We start from the raw sequence: 19,543 nt of genomic DNA on the forward strand, positions 1-19,543 counted from the left end.
GGTTGTCACTGACAAAGCATATTGCGGTACTATAATCAAGCATAGACACGGTTGACTACCATCCTTAGGTTTATAGTGTGCGTATATCTCAACAAACAAACCAAATATAAGTGCAAAAGATATAGATTATCAACCATAACAGAAGGTTAGTATACAATGCATATTAAGCATTATACAGAAAATAAAAATGTCATACATGCAGCATTTCTATTGAGTTACTAACATCATACAATGAAAATGTTGCACACATCGGACGTCCATGCATACATGCTTCCGTTGTGTGTGTGCTAACCACGAAATCCTCGCCGTATAGGTTTACTCTTTCCTCTTCTGTTGCGATATATGCAGCGCTCTCCATCACAATTGAATATTTATATGGTGTGTTGCGTTTCAATTCACGGGTAGCTGCAATTTGCTCAATTCTAGCTTTCTTTTTGTTTTGGCTGCGTATTTGCATATTTCTGTCTTTCTTATGCGTATTTTTCCCTTCTGTGCTGGCTTGCATATTTCTTCCTTCCTTGTGTGATTTTTTTGCAACTGGATTGAATCTTTAAGTGTTTTATTTTGTTGATAGGTTTCACGGCGTTTTTTTACTTTTTCATATTTTTCTTCATTGGTCATCCGTGCATGCCGCTCTGTATCATTTTGCTTCTGTTACTTGGTATCAATCTCTACTCCTAATGGAGCAGTTGGTAGTCTCCGCCGGTCAATTTTCGTCCCACCTTCCCTGGTTTTTTTTGGTACCTCCTCCCACCTCCCGCTATCCAGCGATCCCCCACTTCCTCCCTCCAGACCGACCAAAAAAACGGCATGCTACAACTAGGCCCGTTGTGAAACACTACGGTTCAGCGACAGAAAATCGACCTAAAAAAATCTACGACGGTTAACCTACGAAAATTAACCAGGTTAAAAAAACAGCAACGAATCTCGTCACCCCGCTCGATCAGGATCACCCCGCTCGATCTGGATCTCGTCGGCGGCGGCTCCTCCCCACGCACCGACGCATCCCCAGATCCCTCCCCACCTCCTCCCAGAACCGGCGACTTCGCCTCCCGTCGTGGCCCCCTCTCTTCCCCTCCCCTCGTGGCGGATCGAGCGACAACCGCGGTGTGGGCGGGTCGCGCCAATGCGCTGCTCCTGCTCGGCCACCCGGACCCGTCCATCGCCTGCTCGCCTCCCGCAGCGTCTTCTCCGAGCACACAACCGACGGTGGTCGGAGGCTGTACGCGCTTGTGCTGTCGTGGCCGCGGCTCCACAAGGCCGTGCGCGGCCCAGCCAGCGCCAAGCCCTTCGCGCGCGCCCATGCCGGCGTCCCCGCCTAAACCTACTACACCCAGGACCGGGAGGCGAACAGGTGATGCTCGACGACCAACATCTGCTCGAGGACACCCTGCTCGACGATGCTCCTCTTCGCTAGCATCTCGTGACGCCCCAAGACCGATGTGCCAGGTGTCCTCCAGTTATTCGTTGTTGTTGCATTGTCATTGCTTGCGTGTCATGCATCTCATATCATGTCATCATGTGCATTTCATTTGCATACGTGTTCGTCTCATGCATCCGAGCATTTTCCCCGTTGTCCGTTTTGCAATCCGGCGCTCCTATGTCATCCGGTGTCCCATTCTACCTCTTTTTGTGTGCGGGTGTTAAATGTTTTCGGATTGGACCGAGACTTGTCATGCGGCCTTGGGTTACTACCGGTAGACCGCTTGTCAAGTTTCGTATCATTTGAACTTCGTTTGATACTCCAACGGTTAACCGAGGGACCGAAAAGGCCTCGTGTGTGTTGCAGCCCAACACCCCTCCAAAGTGGCCCAAAACCCACCTAAACCTCCTCCATCATCTCGATTGTTCGATCACGATCGCGTGGCCGAAAACCGCACCTCATTTGGACTCTCCTAACTTCCTCTACCTATTTAAACACCTCCCCCTCCGAAATTCGCGCAGATGAAACCCTAAAAACTCCTCCCCTGGAAAAAAAACCAGAGGATGACTTTCTTTCCCCTCGAGATCTGCAAAGTCCCCAGATCTCAGAATTTTTATGCATTTTCCATCGCTCATAACTCATCATCCGTGGTTCCGATTCATGCATGTAGCATATCAAAATGTTCGTCTCAACGAGTACATCATTTCATCTCATTGCGTCATTTTTATTTGAGCTCATCTTGACGCCCGATATGCTGTTGGAAGAGAGCTATATGCATAATTTGTCAGATCTATTTCAGCAAATAGCTATTTGTCATTTTTGCCATGATTAATGTGTGCATGCTATGATCCTGAGCTCTACATGTGTTTTGTTATATGCCATTTCATCTTTACAGAGGTGCTTGCCATGTATTTTTTGTGATATTTGTGGTGACTAGCACAAGCTTGCAAAGTAGCGTAATCGGTAATGCTGATTTCAGGGACTTAGAATTTTACTAAGTCCTTGTCCTGATTTTGTTGTTATGTCATATGTTCATGTTGTTTCCTAGTAATCCGTGCCTCTTTTGAGGATGATCAGTAAGGATGTTTTGTTAACATTGTGGTGCTCTATCCATCCATGTCTTTGTTTGCATTTATGGAGCAACCTAGCTTGAGGCAATCGAGCTCTACGTTTGCTATAAAATGTTCCGGGCAGATTGTTGACATGTTTAGCGATTTTGCCGAGGATGTTGCTATTGATCCGTGCATGCTATGATGATGTTCTTGCCATGTATAGCTTCTATGCTATGTCTTCTTGATGCGTATATGCTTAGTTTGTCATGCCATGCTCTTTAGTGAGTGCATCGAGCTCGTAAACATGCCTACTCGTTAACTGTTTTGCATGCTCCAGTTTTTCACTAAGTCTGAATCTGTTTGTGTTTTTGCTATGTTCACATGCTTGCAATTGTATTTTCTGATCCCTTTTGGCTCAAGGTCACTAAGGGACTTTTGTTAAGTGATTTGAGTAGCTTCATGTCATGCCTTGCTTTGCCATGTTAAGTTCCTGTATCTTGTAGTTTTCATGCATTAAAGATTGCTTCCTGATGATAAATTCCAGACTTGTGTTAATTTTACTAAGTCTGAAACCTGTTATCATTTGCACTTTTGCCATGCTTGTTTGAACCTGTTAATGGATGAATTAGCCGTAGCTCAGTGTTCATTTTTTGTCAAGCATCATGAGTGGATCCCTGCCATGTATTTTGTTGCCATGTTTGAGTGCATTAGCATATTTATCTTGATGCATTTAGATGGCTACTTGCTGTTAATCGCAGACCGGTGCCATATTTATTTTGCTTGTCATTTTCAAACCGTGCATCCGATTCCGGTGATCTTTATATCGATTTCAACCGAAATCAACTCACCTTTCCAGAGGCACTCTTGAATTTCCAAGTTGAGGCCAGATTCAATCATTCATTTCCAAATCATGCATATGCATCACATACCGCATCCCGCATATCATACCATGTTCATGTGTTGGTTGTTTACGATGTTGTGTGCTTCTTTCCGGTGTTGCTTCTTTGGGTTGGTTCCGTTAACATCGCGTTTGTGAGGACCCGTTCGACTATGTCCGTTTGTCTTCTTCATGGACTCGTTCTTCTTCCTTGCGGGATTTCAGGCAAGATGACCATACCCTCGAAATCACTTCTATCTTTGCTTGCTAGTTTGCTCGCTCTTTTGCTATGCCTATGCTGCGATACCTACCACTTGCTTATCATGCCTCCCATATTGTTAAGCCAAGTCTCTAACCCACCTTGTCCTAGCAAACCGTTGTTTGGCTATGTTACCGCTTTGCTCAGCCCCTCTTATAGCGTTGTTAGTTGCAGGTGAAGATTGGAGCTTATTCCATGTTTGGAACATGGATATTTTGTTGGGATATCACAATATCTCTTATTTAATTAATGCATCTATATACTTGGTAAAGGGTGGAAGGCTCAGCCTTATGCTTGGTGTTTTGTTCCACTCTTGCCGCCCTAGTTTCCGTCATATCGGTGTTATGTTCCCGAATTTTGCGTTCCTTACGCGGTTGGGTTATAATGGGAACCCCTTGACAGTTCGCCTTAAATAAAACTCCTCCAGCAATGCCCAACATTGGTTTTACCATTCGCCACCTAGCCTCTTTTTCCCTTGGGAGTCGCGCTCCTGAGGGTCATCATTATTTTACCCCCCCAGGCCAGTGCTCCTCTGAGTGTTGGTCCAAGCTAGAGCCCTGTGCAGTGCCCCCTCGGGGAAACTCGAGGTTTGGTTTTAGTTGTATGGAGCGCTCATCTGAGTGTGCCCTGAGAACGAGATATGTGCAGCTCCTATTGGGATTTGTCGGCACATTCGGGCGGTGTTGCTGGACTTGTTTTACCATTGTCGAGGATGTCTTGTAACCAGGATGTCGAGCCTGATCGGATTGTCTTGGGAAAGGGAATATCCTTCGTTGACCATGAGAGCTTGTGATGGGCTAAGTTGGGACACCCCTGCAGGGTTTTGAACTTTCGAAAATCGTGCCCGCGGTTATGGGCATATGGGAATTTGTTAATGTTCGGTTGTAGAAAACTTGAAGTTGATCTTAATTAAAATACATCAACCTGAAGAGGACGCAACCAAGCTCAAGGAGGAGCTCGATGAGATCTCGTTCTTTATGTTGTTCCGTTTCCAGTTGATCAGTAGTGGAGCCCAATTGGGGTCGATCGGGGATCTGTGTAGCATTTGGGTAGTCTTCTTTTATTTTGATTCCGTAGTCGGACCTTGTTTGTATCTGGATGATGTAATGCTTTATTCATGTATTGTGTGAAGTGGCGATTGTAAGCCAACTATGTATCTTTCTCCCTTATGTATTACATGGGTTGTTGTGAAGATTACCTCACTTGCGACATTGCTTTCAATGCGGTTATGCCTCTAAGTCGTGCTTCGACACGTGGGAGATATAGCCGCATCGAGGGCGTTACAAGTTGGTAATCAGAGCCTTCCCCGACCTTAGGAGCCCCTTAATTGATCGAATCGCTGGCGTTGTTGAGTCTAGAAAAATGTTTCGAGTCTTATAGCTTTATATATATCAGAGAGTTAGGAATTCTTTTTACTCCTCAGTCCCTTCATCGCTCTGGTGAGGCATCCTGACGTAGAGTTTTGACTCTTCTCTTCTCAAATTTCACTAAAAAAAATTTAGGATCACGCGAGTATCTTGGAATCGTTCCGATGGTTTTGTGACGAGAACATTGTTCTTGGTGCCTCCTGACATTTAGGGGTTGTGGCAGTGTCCTGGGGAGTTGAGCTCCGAGGTGTTGTCGTCACAATTTTATCGTTGCAGTTCTGGAATACCTGAGTTTAGTTTCGCCGACATCAAAAATCTCTTTTATGCCGTTGTTGGTGAGATAACCTCGACGCCACCCAGTACTGGGGCGGGAGTTCGGGCGTATTGCCATAACTCGTATAACGGATGCTTTTCGAAGGTTGAGGTAAACGATTTCCGAATGTTTCTTGGTTATGTGTTGAAGGATGGATACAGCTGGATGTAGGATTTGTTAGTTTTGGGTGAGATATTATGCTTCCCCTGTATCCCCAACACCTGATTGCATAACCGGAAAATTTCGGGAGTTTATAAGTGGGAATTCAAGTAGCTCTTAGGATATCTTTCCAACAGATGTATGATATGAAATTGGGGTTCGACGTCTAGTGGTCCGCCTATCCACGGTTGGTTACAGTGGTCTCGTTGTGTCTTAAAGAGTCCTTGGCTATGCCGACTCAGGGACGCTTCGTATGTCATGCGCACTGCCTTGTACATGATGGTGCTGTACGATCGAGCCCGTGTAGGCCCCACCACGAAAACTTTGGACGAAATCTCTATCATATGTTTGTTCTGGCTTATTCTGCAAGCCAATCCTTTGTTTTGTTTTGAGTTGTGGTATTCGAGTTGCTTCGAAGTCTAATGTTGATTCCATCCCTTGTCTAAGTGGTGTTTGTTGGAAATATGCCCTAGAGGCAATAATAAATTGGTTATTATTATATTTCTTTGTTCATGATAATTGTCTTTTATTCATGCTATAACTGTATTATCCGGAAATCGTAATACACGTGTGAATACATAGACCACAATATGTCCCTAGTGAGCCTCTAGTTGACTAGCTCGTTGTGATCAACAGATAGTCATGGTTTCCTGGCTATGGACATTGGATGTCGTTGATAACGGGATCACATCATTAGGAGAATGATGTGATGGACAAGACCCAATCCTAAGACTAGCACAAAAGATCGTGTAGTTCATTTGCTAGAGCTTTGCCAATGTCAAGTATCTCTTCCTTTGACCATGAGATCGTGTAACTCCTGGATACCGCAAGAGTGCTTTGGGTGTATCAAACGTCACAACGTAACTGAGTGACTATAAAGGTGCACTACAGGTATCCCCAAAAGTATCTATTGTTTTATGCGGATCGAGACTGGGATTTGTCACTCCGTGTAAACGGAGAGGTATCTCTGGGCCCACTCGGTAGGACATCATCATATGCGCAATGTGACCAAGGAGTTGATCACGGGATGATGTGTTACGGAACGAGTAAAGTGACTTGCCGGTAATGAGATTGAACAAGGTATTGGATACCGATGATCGAGTCTCGGGCAAGTAAAATACCGATAGACAAAGGGAATTGAATACGGGATTGATTAAGTCCTTGACATCGTGGTTCATCCGATGAGATCATCGTGGAACATGTGGGAGCCAACATGGGTATCCAGATCCCGCTGTTGGTTATTGACCGGAGAACGTCTCGGTCATGTCTGCATGTCTCCCGAACCCGTAGGGTCTACACACTTAAGGTTCGATGACGCTAGGGTTATAAAGGAAGCTTGTATGTGATTACCGAATGTTGTTCGGAGTCCCGGATGAGATCTCGGACGTCACGAGGAGTTCCGGAATGGTCCGGAGGTAAAGATTTATATATAGGAAGTCCTGTTTCGGCCATCGGGACAAGTTTCGGGGTCATTGGTATTGTACCGGGACCAGCGGAAGGGTCCCGGGGGCCCACCGGGTGGGGCCACCTGCCCCGGGGGGCCACATGGGCTGTAGGGGGTGCGCCTTGGCCTACATGGGCCAAGGGCACCAGCCCCTAGAGGCCCATGCGCCAAGATATAGGAAAAAGGGGAGAGTCCTAAAGGGGGAAGGCACCTCCGAGGTGCCTTGGGGAGGATGGACTCCTCCCCCCCTCTTAGCCGCACCCCTTCCTTGGAGGAAGGGGCAAGGCTGCGCCTCCCCCCTCTCCCCTGCCCCTATATATAGTGGAGGGGAGGGAGGGCATCCATACCTGAGCCCTTGGCGCCTCCCTCCCTCCCGTGACACCTCCTCCTCTCCCGTAGGTGCTTGGCGAAGCCCTGCGGGATTGCCACGCTCCTCCACCACCACCACGCCATTGTGCTGCTGCTGGATGGAGTCTTCCTCAACCTCTCCCTCTCTCCTTGCTGGATCAAGGCGTGGGAGACATCGTCGAGCTGTACGTGTGTTGAACGCGGAGGTGCCGTCCGTTCGGCGCTAGGATCATCGGTGATCTGAATCACGACGAGTACGACTCCATCAACCCCGTTCACTTGAACGCTTCCGCTTAGCGATCTACAAGGGTATGTAGATGCACTCTCCTTCTACTCGTAGCTGGTTTCTCCATAGATAGATCTTGGTGACACGTAGGAAAATTTTGAATTTCTGCTACGTTCCCCAACAGTGGCATCATGAGCTAGGTCTATTGCGTAGATTCTTTGCACGAGTAGAACACAAAGTAGTTGTGGGCGTTGATGTTGTTCAATATGCTTACCGTTACTAGTCCAATCTTGTTTCGACGGTATTGTGGGATGAAGCGGCCCGGACCGACCTTACACGTACTCTTACGTGAGACAGGTTCCACCGATTGACATGCACTTGGTGCATAAGGTGGCTAGCGGGTGCCAGTCTCTCCCACTTTAGTCGGAACGGATTCGATGAAAAGGGTCCTTATGAAGGGTAAATAGCAATTGGCATATCACGTTGTGGTCTTGCGTAGGTAAGAAACGTTCTTGCTAGAAACCCATAGCAGCCACGTAAAACATGCAACAACAATTAGAGGACGTGTAACTTGTTTTTGCAGGGTATGCTATGTGATGTGATATGGCCAAGAAGAATGTGATGAATGATATGTGATGTATGAGATTGATCATGTTCTTGTAATAGGATTCACGACTTGCATGTCGATGAGTATGACAACCGGCAGGAGCCATAGGAGTTGTCTTTATTTATTGTATGACCTGCGTGTCATTGAAGAACGCCATGTAAACTACTTTACTTTATTGCTAAACGCGTTAGTCATAGAAGTAGAAGTAGTCGTTGGCGTGACAACTTCATGAAGACACGATGATGGAGATCATGATGATGGAGATCATGGTGTCGTGCCGGTGACGATGATGATCATGGAGCCCCGAAGATGAAGATCAAAAGGAGCAAAATGATATTGGCCATATCATGTCACTATTTGATTGCATGTGATGTTTATCATGTTTATGCATCTTGTTTACTTAGGATGACGGTAGTAAATAAGATGATCCCTTACAAAATTTCAAGAAGTGTTCTCCCCTAACTGTGCACCGTTGCTACAGTTTGTCGCTTCTAAGCACCACGTGATGATCGGGTGTGATGGATTCTTACGTTCACATACAACGGGTGTAAGACAGTTTTACACAGCGAAAACACTTAGGGTTAACTTGACGAGCCTAGCATGTGCAGACATGGCCTCGGAACACGGAGACCGAAAGGTCGAGCATGAGTCGTATAGCAGATACGATCAACATGAAGATGTTCACCGATGATGACTAGTCCGTCTCACGTGATGATCGGACACGGCCTAGTTGACTCGGATCATGTAATCACTTAGATGACCAGAGGGATGTCTATCTGAGTGGGAGTTCATAAGATGAACTTAATTATCCTGAACATAGTCAAAAGACCTTTTGCAAATTATGTCGTAAGCTCGCGCTTTAGTTCCACTGTTTAGATATGTTCCTAGAGAAAATATAGTTGAAAGTTGATAGTAGCGATTATGCGATCAGTAGAAAGCTTATGTCCTTAATGCACCGCTCAGTGTGCTGAACCCCAACGTCGTTTGTCGATGTTGCGAACATCGGACATACACGTTTTGATAACTACGTGATAGTTCAATTAAATGGTTTGAGTAGAGGCACCAAAGACGTTTTCGAAACGTCGCGGAACATATGAGATGTTTCGAGGGCTGAAATTGGGATTTCAGGCTCGTGCCCACGTCAAGAGGTATAACACCTCCGACGATTTTCTTAGCCTGCAAACTAAGGGAGAAAAGCTCAATCATTGAGCTTGTGCTCAGATTGTCTGAGCACAACAATCACTTGAATCGAGTGGGAGTTGATCCTCCAGATGAGATAGTGATGTTTCCCCAAAGTCATTGCCACCAAGCTGCTAGAGCTTCGTGATTAACTATAACATATCAAGGATAGATATGATGATCCTTGAAATATTCATGATGTTTGACACCGCGAAAGTAGAAATCAAGAAGGAGCATCAATTGTTGATGGTTGGTGAAACCACTAGTTTCAAGAAGGGCAAGGGAACAAAGGGATACTTCATGAAACGGCAATTCAGCTGCTGCTCTAGTGAAGAAACCCAAGGTTGAACCCAAACCCGAGACTAAGTGCTTCTGTAATAAGGGGAACAACCACTGGAGCAGCATTACCCTAGATACTTGGTAGATGAGAAGGCTGGCAAGGTCGATAGAAGTATATTGGATATACATTATGTTAATGTGTACTTTACTAGTACTCCTAGTAGCACCAGGATATTGGATACCGGTTCGGTTGCTAAGTGTTAGTAACTCGAAATAAAAGCTACGGAATAAACGGAGACTAGCTAACGTATTATTATTATATAACTGTATTATCCGGAAATAAAAGCTAACTCGAAATACACGTGTGAATATGCCCTAGAGGCAATAATAAAAGTATTATTATTATATTTCCTTGTTAATGATAATTGTCTTTTATTCATGCTATAACTGTATTATCCGGAAATCGTAATACACGTGTGAATACATAGACCACAATATGTCCCTAGTGAGCCTCTAGTTGACTAGCTCGTTGTGATCAACAGATAGTCATGGTTTCCTGGCTATGGGCATTGGATGTCGTTGATAACGGGATCACATCATTAGGAGAATGATGTGATGGACAAGACCCAATCCTAAGACTAGCACAAAAGATCGTGTAGTTCATTTGCTAGAGCTTTGCCAATGTCAAGTATCTCTTCCTTCGACCATGAGAGCGTGTAACTCCTGGATACCGTAGGAGTGCTTTGGGTGTATCAAACGTCACAACGTAACTGGGTGACTATAAAGGTGCACTACAGGTATCTCCGAAAGTATCTATTGTTTTATGCGGATCGAGACTGGGATTTGTCACTCCGTGTAAACGGAGAGTTATCTCTGGGCCCACTCGGTAGGACATCATCATATGCGCAATGTGACCAAGGAGTTGATCACGGGATGATGTGTTATGGAACGAGTAAAGTGACTTGCCGGTAACGAGATTGAACAAGGTATTGGATACCGATGATCGAATCTCGGGCAAGTAACATACCGATAGACAAAGGGAATTGAATACGGGATTGATTAAGTCCTTGACATCGTGGTTCATCCGATGAGATCATCGTGGAACATGTGGGAGCCATCATGGGTATCCAGATCCCGCTGTTGGTTATTGACCGGAGAACGTCTCGGTCATGTCTACATGTCTCCCGAACCCGTAGGGTCTACACACTTAAGGTTCGATGACGCTAGGGTTATAAAGGAAGTTTGTATGTGGTTACCGAATGTTGTTCGGAGTCCTGGATGAGATCCCGGACGTCACGAGGAGTTCCGGAATGGTCCGGAGGTAAAGATTTATATATGGGAAGTCCTATTTTGGCCACCGGAAAATGTTCGGGATTTTTCGGTATTGTACCGGGAAGGTTCTAGAAGGTTCCGGAGTGGGGCCCACCTGCATGGGGGGGCCCACATGGACGTGGGTAGTGGGGGCAAGGCCCCACACCCCTGGTCAAGGCGCACCAAGATCCCCCCTTAGAAGGAATAAGATCATATCCCGAAGGGATAAGATCAAGATCCCTAAAAAGGGGGGATAACAATCGGTGGGGAAGGAAATAATGAGATTTCTTTCCTCCCACCTTGGCCAACGCCCCAATGGACTTGGAGGGCAAGAAACCAGCCCCTCCACCCCTATATATAGTGGGGAGGCGCATGGGAGCTATAGACGAAGTTCTGGCGCAGCCCTCCCCCTCTCCCAAGTCGTCCTCCTCTCCCGTGGTGCTTGGCGAAGCCCTGCAGGATTGCCACGCTCCTCCACCACCACCACGCCGTTGTGCTGCTGCTGGATGGAGTCTTCCTCAACTTCTCCCTCTCTCCTTGCTGGATCAAGGCGTGGGAGACGTCACCAGGCTGTATGTGTGTTGAACGCGGAGGTGCCGTGCGTTCGGCACTTGATCATCGGTGATTTGAATCACGACGAGAACGACTCCTTCAACCCCGTTCACTTGAACGCTTCCGCTTAGCGATCTACAAGGGTATGTAGATGCACTCTCTTTCTACTCGTTGCTGGTCTCTCCATAGATAGATCTTGGTGACACGTAGGAAAATTTTGAATTTCTGCTACGTTCCCCAACAGTGGCATCATGAGCTTGGTCTATTGCGTAGATTCTTTGCACGAGTAGAACACAAAGTAGTTGTGGGCGTTGATGTTGTTCAATATGCTTACCGTTACTAGTCCAATCTTGTTTCGACGGTATTGTGGGATGAAGCGGCCCGGACCGACCTTACACGTACTCTTACGTGAGACAGGTTCCACCGATTGACATGCACTTGGTGCATAAGGTGGCTAGCGGGTGCCAGTCTCTCCCACTTTAGTCGGAACGGATTCGATGAAAAGGGTCCTTATGAAGGGTAAATAGCAATTGGCATATCACGTTGTGGTCTTGCGTAGGTAAGAAACGTTCTTGCTAGAAACCCATAGCAGCCACGTAAAACATGCAACAACAATTAGAGGACGTCTAACTTGTTTTTGCAGGGTATGCTATGTGATGTGATATGGCCAAAAGGATATGATGAATGATATATGTGATGTATGAGATTGATCATGTTCTTGTAATAGGATTCACGACTTGCATGTCGATGAGTATGACAACCGGCAGGAGCCATAGGAGTTGTCTTAATTTATTGTATGACCTGCGTGTCATTGAACAACGCCATGTAACTTACTTTACTTTATTGCTAAACACGTTAGCCATAGAAGTAGAAGTAGTCGTTGGCGTGACAACTTCATGAAGACACGATGATGGAGATCATGATGATGGAGATCATGGTGTCAAGCCGGTGACAAGATGATCATGGAGCCCCGAAGATGGAGATCAATGGAGCTATATGATATTGGCCACATCATGTCACAACTATATAATTGCATGTGATGTTTATTATGATTATGCATCTTGTTTACTTAGGACGACGGTAGTAAATAAGATGATCCCTTACAAAATTTCAAGAAGTGTTCTCCCCTAACTGTGCATCGTTGCTACAGTTCGTCGCTTCTAAGCACCACGTGATGATCGGGTGTGATGGATTCTTACATTCACATACAACGGGTGTAAGACAGTTTACACAGCGAAAACACTTAGGGTTAACTTGACGAGCCTAGCATGTGCAGACATGGCCTCGGAACACGGAGACCGAAAGGTCGAGCATGAGTCGTATAGTAGATACGATCAACATGAAGATGTTCACCGACGTTGGCTAGTCCATCTCACGTGATGATCGGACACGGCCTAGTTGACTCGGATCATGTAATCACTTAGATGACCAGAGGGATGTCTATCTGAGTGGGAGTTCATAAGATGAACTTAATTATCCTGAACATAGTCAAAAGACCTTTTGCAAATTATGTTGTAGCTCACGCTTTAGTTCTACTGTTTTAGATATGTTCCTAGAGAAAATATGGTTGAAAGTTGAAAGTAGCGATTATGCGATCAGTAGAAAGCTTATGTCCTTAATGCACCGCTTAGTGTGCTGAACCCCAAACATCGTTTGTGGATGTTTCGAACATCGAACATACACGTTTTGATAACTACGTGATAGTTCAGTTAAATGGTTTAAGTAGAGGCACCAAAGACGTTTTCGAAACGTCGCGGAACATATGAGATGTTTCGAGGGCTGAAATTGGGATTTCAGGCTCGTGCCCATGTCAAGAGGTATAAAACCTGCGACGATTTTCTTAGCCTGCAAACTAAGGGAGAAAAGCTCAATCGTTGAGCTTGTGCTCAGATTGTCTGAGTACAACAATCACTTGAATCGAGTGGGAGTTGATCTTCCAAATGAGATAGTGATGTTTCTCCAAAGTCATTGCCACCAAGCTGCTAGAGCTTCATGATGAACTATAACATATCAGGGATAGATATGATGATCCTTGAGGTATTCGCGATGTTTGACACCGCGAAAGTAGAAATCAAGAAGGAGCATCAATTGTTGATGGTTGGTGAAACCACTAGTTTCAAGAAGGGCAAGGGAACAAAGGGATACTTCATGAAACGGCAATTCAGCTGCTGCTCTAGTGAAGAGACCCAAGGTTGAACCCAAACCCGAGACTAAGTGCTTCTGTAATAAGGGGAACAGCCACTGGAGCAGAATTACCCTAGATACTTGGTAGATGAGAAGGCTGGCAAAGTCGATAGAAGTATATTGGATATACATTATGTTAATGTGTACTTTACTAGTACTCCTAGTAGCACCGGGGTATTGGATACCGGTTCGGTTGCTAAGTGTTAGTAACTCGAAATAAAAGGTACGGAATAAACGGAGACTAGCTAAAGGTGAGCCGTCGATATGTGTTGGAAGCATTTCCAAGTTTGATGTGATCAAACATCGCACGCTCCCTCTACCATCAAGATTAGTATTAAACCTGAATAATTTTCATTTGGTGCTTGCGTTGAGCATAGACATGATTGGATTATGTCTATCGCAATACGGTTATTCATTTAAAGAGAATAATGGTTACTCTATTTATTTGAATAAAACCTTCAATGGTCTTGCACCTAAAGGAATGGTTTATTGAATCTCGATCGTAGTGATACACATTTTTCATGCCAAAAGATATAAGATAGTAATGATAGTACCACTTACTCGTGGCACTGCCATGTAAGTCATAATGGTATAAAACGCATGAAGAAAATCCATGCTGATGGATCATTTGGAATCACTTGATTTTGAATCACTTGAGATATGCAAATCATACCACTTAGGCAAGATGACTGAAAAGCCTCGGTTTCAGTAAAATGGAACAAGATAGCAACTTGTTGGAAGCAACACATTTTGATGTGTGCAGTCCAATGAGTGCTGAGGCATGTAGTGAATATCGTTATGTTCTTACTTCACAGATGATTCGAGTAGATGTTGAGACTATTTACTTGATGAAACACAAGTCTGAATTATTGAATGGTTCAAGTAATTTCAGAGTGAAGTAGAAGATCATTGTGACAAGAGGATATAATGTCTATGATATGATCATAGAGATGAATATCTGAGTTACGAGTTTTGGCACACAATTAAGACATTGTGGAAATTGTTTCATAATTAATACCGCCTGGAACACCATAGTGTGATGGTGTGTCCGAACATCATAGTTGCACCCTATTGGATATGGTGCGTACCATGATGTCTCTTATCGAATTACCACTATCGTTCATGGGTTAGGCATTAGAGACAACCACATTCACTTTAAATAGGGCACCACGTAATTCCGTTGAGACGACACCGTTTGGAGAAACCTAAGTTGTCGTTTCTTAAAGGTTTGGGGCTGCGACGCTTATGTGAAAAAGTTTCAGGATTGATAAGCTCGAACCCAAAGCGGATAAAATTCATCTTCATAGGACACCCAAAACAGTTGGGTATGCCTCCTGTCTCAGATCCGAAAGCAATAAAGGATTGTTTCTAGAATCGGGTCCTTTCTCGAGGAAAAGTTTCTCTCGAAAGAATTGAGTGGGAGGATGGTGGAGACTTGATGAGGTTATTGAACCATCTCTTCAACTAGTGTGCGGTAGGGCACAGGAAGTTGTTCCTGTGGCACCTACACGAATTGAAGTGGAAGCTTATGATAGTGATCATGAAGCTTCGGATCAAGTCACTACCGAACCTCGTAGGACGACAAGGACACGTAATACTTCGGAGTGGTACGGTGATCCTGTCTTGAAGGTCATGTTGCTAGACAACAATGAACCTACGAGCTATGGAGAAGCGATGGTGGGCCCAAATTCCGACAAATGGTTAGGAGCCATGAAATCCGAGATAGGATCCATGTATCAGAACAAAGCATGGACTTTGGTGGACTTGCCCGATGATCGGCAAGCCATTGAGATAAATGGATTTTAAGAAGAAGATGGACGTGGACGGTAATGTCACCGCCTGTGAAGCTCGACTTGTGGTGAAGAGTTTTTCACAAGTTCAAGGAGTTGACTACGATGAGATTTTCTCATTCGTAGCGATGCTTAAAGTCCGTCGGAATCATGTTAGCATTAGCTGCATTTATGAAATCTGGCAGATGGATGTCAAGACAAGTTTCCTTACCAGTTTTCGTAAGGAAAGGTTGTATGCAATACAATCAGAAAAGTTTTGTCAATCCTAAGGATGCTAAAAGGTATGCTAGCTCCAGCGATCCTTCTAAGGACTGGAGTAAGCATCTCGGAGTTGGAATGTGCGCTTTGATGAGATGATCAAAGATTTTGGTGTATACAGAGTTTATGAGAAACTTGTATTTCCAAAGAAGTGAGTGGGAGCACTATAGAATTTCTGATGAGTATATGTTGTTGACATATTGTTGATCAGAAATGATGTAGAATTTCTGGAAAGCATATAGGGTTATTTGAAATGTGTTTTTCAATAGAAAACCTGGATTAAGCTACTTGAGCATTGAGCATCAAGATCTATAAGATAGATCAAAACGCTTAATGGTACTTTCAAATGAGCACATACCTTGACATGATCTTGAAGGTATTTAAGATGGACCAGTCAAAGAAGGAGTTCTTGCCTGAGTTGTAAGGTACGAAGTTAAGACTTAAAGCTCGACCACGGCAGAATAGAGAGAAAGGACGAAGGTCGTCCCCTATGCTTAAGACGTAGGCTCTTTAGTATGCTATGCTGTGTACCGCACCTGAAGTGTGCCTTGCCATGAGTTAGTCAAGGGGTACAAGAGTGATCCAAGAATGGATCACAGACAGCGGTCAAAGTTATCCTTAGTAACTAGTGGACTAAGAAATTTTCTCGATTATGGAGGTGGTAAAAGAGTTCGTCGTAACGGTTACGTCGGTGCAAGCTTGACACCTATCCGGATAGCTTTGAGTAGAGAGACCGGATACATATAATGGAGCAATAATTTAGAATAGCTCCAAGTAGAACAGTTATTTGGAATAGCTCCAAATAGAGCGTGGTAGCTGCATCTAGGAGATGACATAGAGATTTGTAAAGCACACATGGATCTGAAAGGTTCAGACCCGTTGACTAAAACCTCTCTCACAAGCAACATGATCAAACATAAAACTCATTGAGTGTTAATCACATAATGATGTGAACTAGACTACTGACTCTAGTAAACTCTTGGGTATTAGTCACATGGCGATGTGACCTGTGAGTGTTAATCACATGGCGATGTGAACTAGATTATTGACTCTAGTGCAAGTGGGAGACTGTTGGAAATATGCCCTAGAGGCAATAATAAATTGGTTATTATTATATTTCTTTGTTCATGACAATTGTCTTTTATTCATGCTATAACTGTATTATCCGGAAATCGTAATACACGTGTGAATACATAGACCACAATATGTCCCTAGTGAGCCTCTAGTTGACTAGCTCGTTGTGATCAACAGATAGTCATGGTTTCCTGGCTATGGACATTGGATGTCGTTGATAACGGGATCACATCATTAGGAGAATGATGTGATGGACAAGACCCAATCCTAAGACTAGCACAAAAGATCGTGTAGTTCATTTGCTAGAGCTTTGCCAATGTCAAGTATCTCTTCCTTTGACCATGAGATCGTGTAACTCCTGGATACCGCAGGAGTGCTTTGGGTGTATCAAACGTCACAACGTAACTGGGTGACTATAAAGGTGCACTACAGGTATCTCCGAAAGTATCTATTGTTTTATGCGGATCGAGACTGGGATTTGTCACTCCGTGTAAACGGAGAGGTATCTCTGGGCCCACTCGGTAGGACATCATCATATGCGCAATGTGACCAAGGAGTTGATCATGGGATGATGTGTTACGGAACGAGTAAAGTGACTTGCCGGTAACGAGATTGAACAAGGTATTGGATACCGACGATCGAGTCTCGGGCAAGTAAAATACCGATAGACAAAGGGAATTGAATACGGGATTGATTAAGTCCTTGACATCGTGGTTCATCCGATGATATCATCGTGGAACATGTGGGAGCCAACATGGGTATCCAGATCCCGCTGTTGGTTATTGACCGGAGAACGTCTCGGTCATGTATGCATGTCTCCCGAACCCGTAGGGTCTACACACTTAAGGTTCGATGACGCTAGGGTTATAAAGGAAGCTTGTATGTGATTACCGAATGTTGTTCGGAGTCCCGGATGAGATCCCGGACGTCACGAAGAGTTCCGGAATGGTCCGGAGGTAAAGATTTATATATAGGAAGTCCTGTTTCGGCCATCGGGACAAGTTTCGGGGTCATCGGTATTGTACCGGGACCACCGGAAGGGTCCCGGGGGCCCACCGGGTGGGGCCACCTGCCCCGGGGGGCCACATGGGCTGTAGGGGGTGCGCCTTGGCCTACATGGGCCAAGGGAACCAGCCCCTAGAGGCCCATGCGCCAAGATATAGGAAAAAGGGGAGAGTCCTAAAGGGGGAAGGAACCTCCGAGGTGCCTTGGGGAGGATGGACTCCTCCCCCCCTCTTAGCCGCACCCCTTCCTTGGAGGAAGGGGCAAGGCTGCGCCTCCCCCCTCTCCCCTGCCCCTATATATAGTGGAGGGGAGGGAGGGCATCCATACCTGAGCCCTTGGCGCCTCCCTCCCTCCCGTGACACCTCCTCCTCTCCCGTAGGTGCTTGGCGAAGCCCTGCGGGATTGCCACGCTCCTCCACCACCACCACGCCATTGTGCTGCTGCTGGATGGAGTCTTCCTCAACCTCTCCCTCTCTCCTTGCTGGATCAAGGCGTGGGAGACATCGTCGAGCTGTACGTGTGTTGAACGCGGAGGTGCCGTCCGTTCGGCGCTAGGATCATCGGTGATCTGAATCACGACGAGTACGACTCCATCAACCCCGTTCACTTGAACGCTTCCGCTTAGCGATCTACAAGGGTATGTAGATGCACTCTCCTTCTACTCGTAGCTGGTTTCTCCATAGATAGATCTTGGTGACATGTAGGAAAATTTTGAATTTCTGCTACGTTCCCCAACAGTGTTCTCATATTACTATGTGAATACTAATCCTTCTTGATCATCGAGATTGTCTTGCCAATCCTTTTCAACCGGTGTGCTTCTCTTCAAGCGGATCCGTCCATTTTCAACATCCGCAAGATCTGGTATCAGTTCTTCTCAATGGTGTTTGTTTCATCCGTCTCCAAGTTGCCTTTGTTTTTCCCGCCCACCCACCCTTTTTCTTCAAGGACTTGGATTCCTTAATCAAGTATCTTTTTATTCATGTGAAGTCTCTCCATTCTTTTCCGTCAATATTCTTACCCGGTGGTTCTCATGAAGATGTTCTACTAGTTCAGCATTCCTCGTTTCTTTTTCTTCCCCGGTGGAACCAATTCAAGCTTGATCATAACCCTTTTCCTCGTTTCAAATACCTTATTTTGCCAGTGCTCTTCATATTCATTCTTTTCTTGCTATTCAATTGTTTCGGAGTGCTGAAGATATCTCCAAGATTCGTGTTTCCACTATGCTTTCATTCAAACTCTTTCGAGGATGTTAACTCTTTCAAGTCATTCAATTCAACCGGTGCATTCTCCTTTTTTTCAAGCAATCATTTCAACGGTGTATCTTTTGAGTGGGCCCTAACCCACAGGTTTTTTCCCAGGATCTTACGTGACTCTTCTTATTTTTCCGAAGGTATTCTCAAATTATTTTTGAAGTTTGACGTAATAATGATTTATCATCAGTCAAATGTCTTCTCCAAGATCTGTCAAAATCTTTTCATCGTTGGCTCAACCTCTCCTCTTTTAATCATTCCGGAGTGTCTCAACAATTCTTGGTGGTGTTTCTCGTCGTCATTCTCAGATTTTGAAGACCGGAGAAGAGTTCCTCTTAAATCCTTATCCGTTCTCTTGAAGATTCGTGATTCTAGCTTGCCGCCATCCTCTCATAGTTGTTTTTCATTTGTGAGAACTCTTCTCACCCCATCCGGAGCTATTCAGGATTCTTTTCAGTTTGATTATCCGGAGCCCATCAGCTAAGATTTATTCATTTCCAGCTTTCAGCTCTCGTTATCCAAGTCTTACCGGTGCATCATTCAAATATTCTCTAATCAGTTCATGATCTCTTCGTTCTCTTATATC

Source organism: Triticum dicoccoides, chromosome 5A, assembly GCF_002162155.2.
Source record: "Triticum dicoccoides isolate Atlit2015 ecotype Zavitan chromosome 5A, WEW_v2.0, whole genome shotgun sequence".
Taxonomy (NCBI): domain Eukaryota; kingdom Viridiplantae; phylum Streptophyta; class Magnoliopsida; order Poales; family Poaceae; genus Triticum; species Triticum dicoccoides.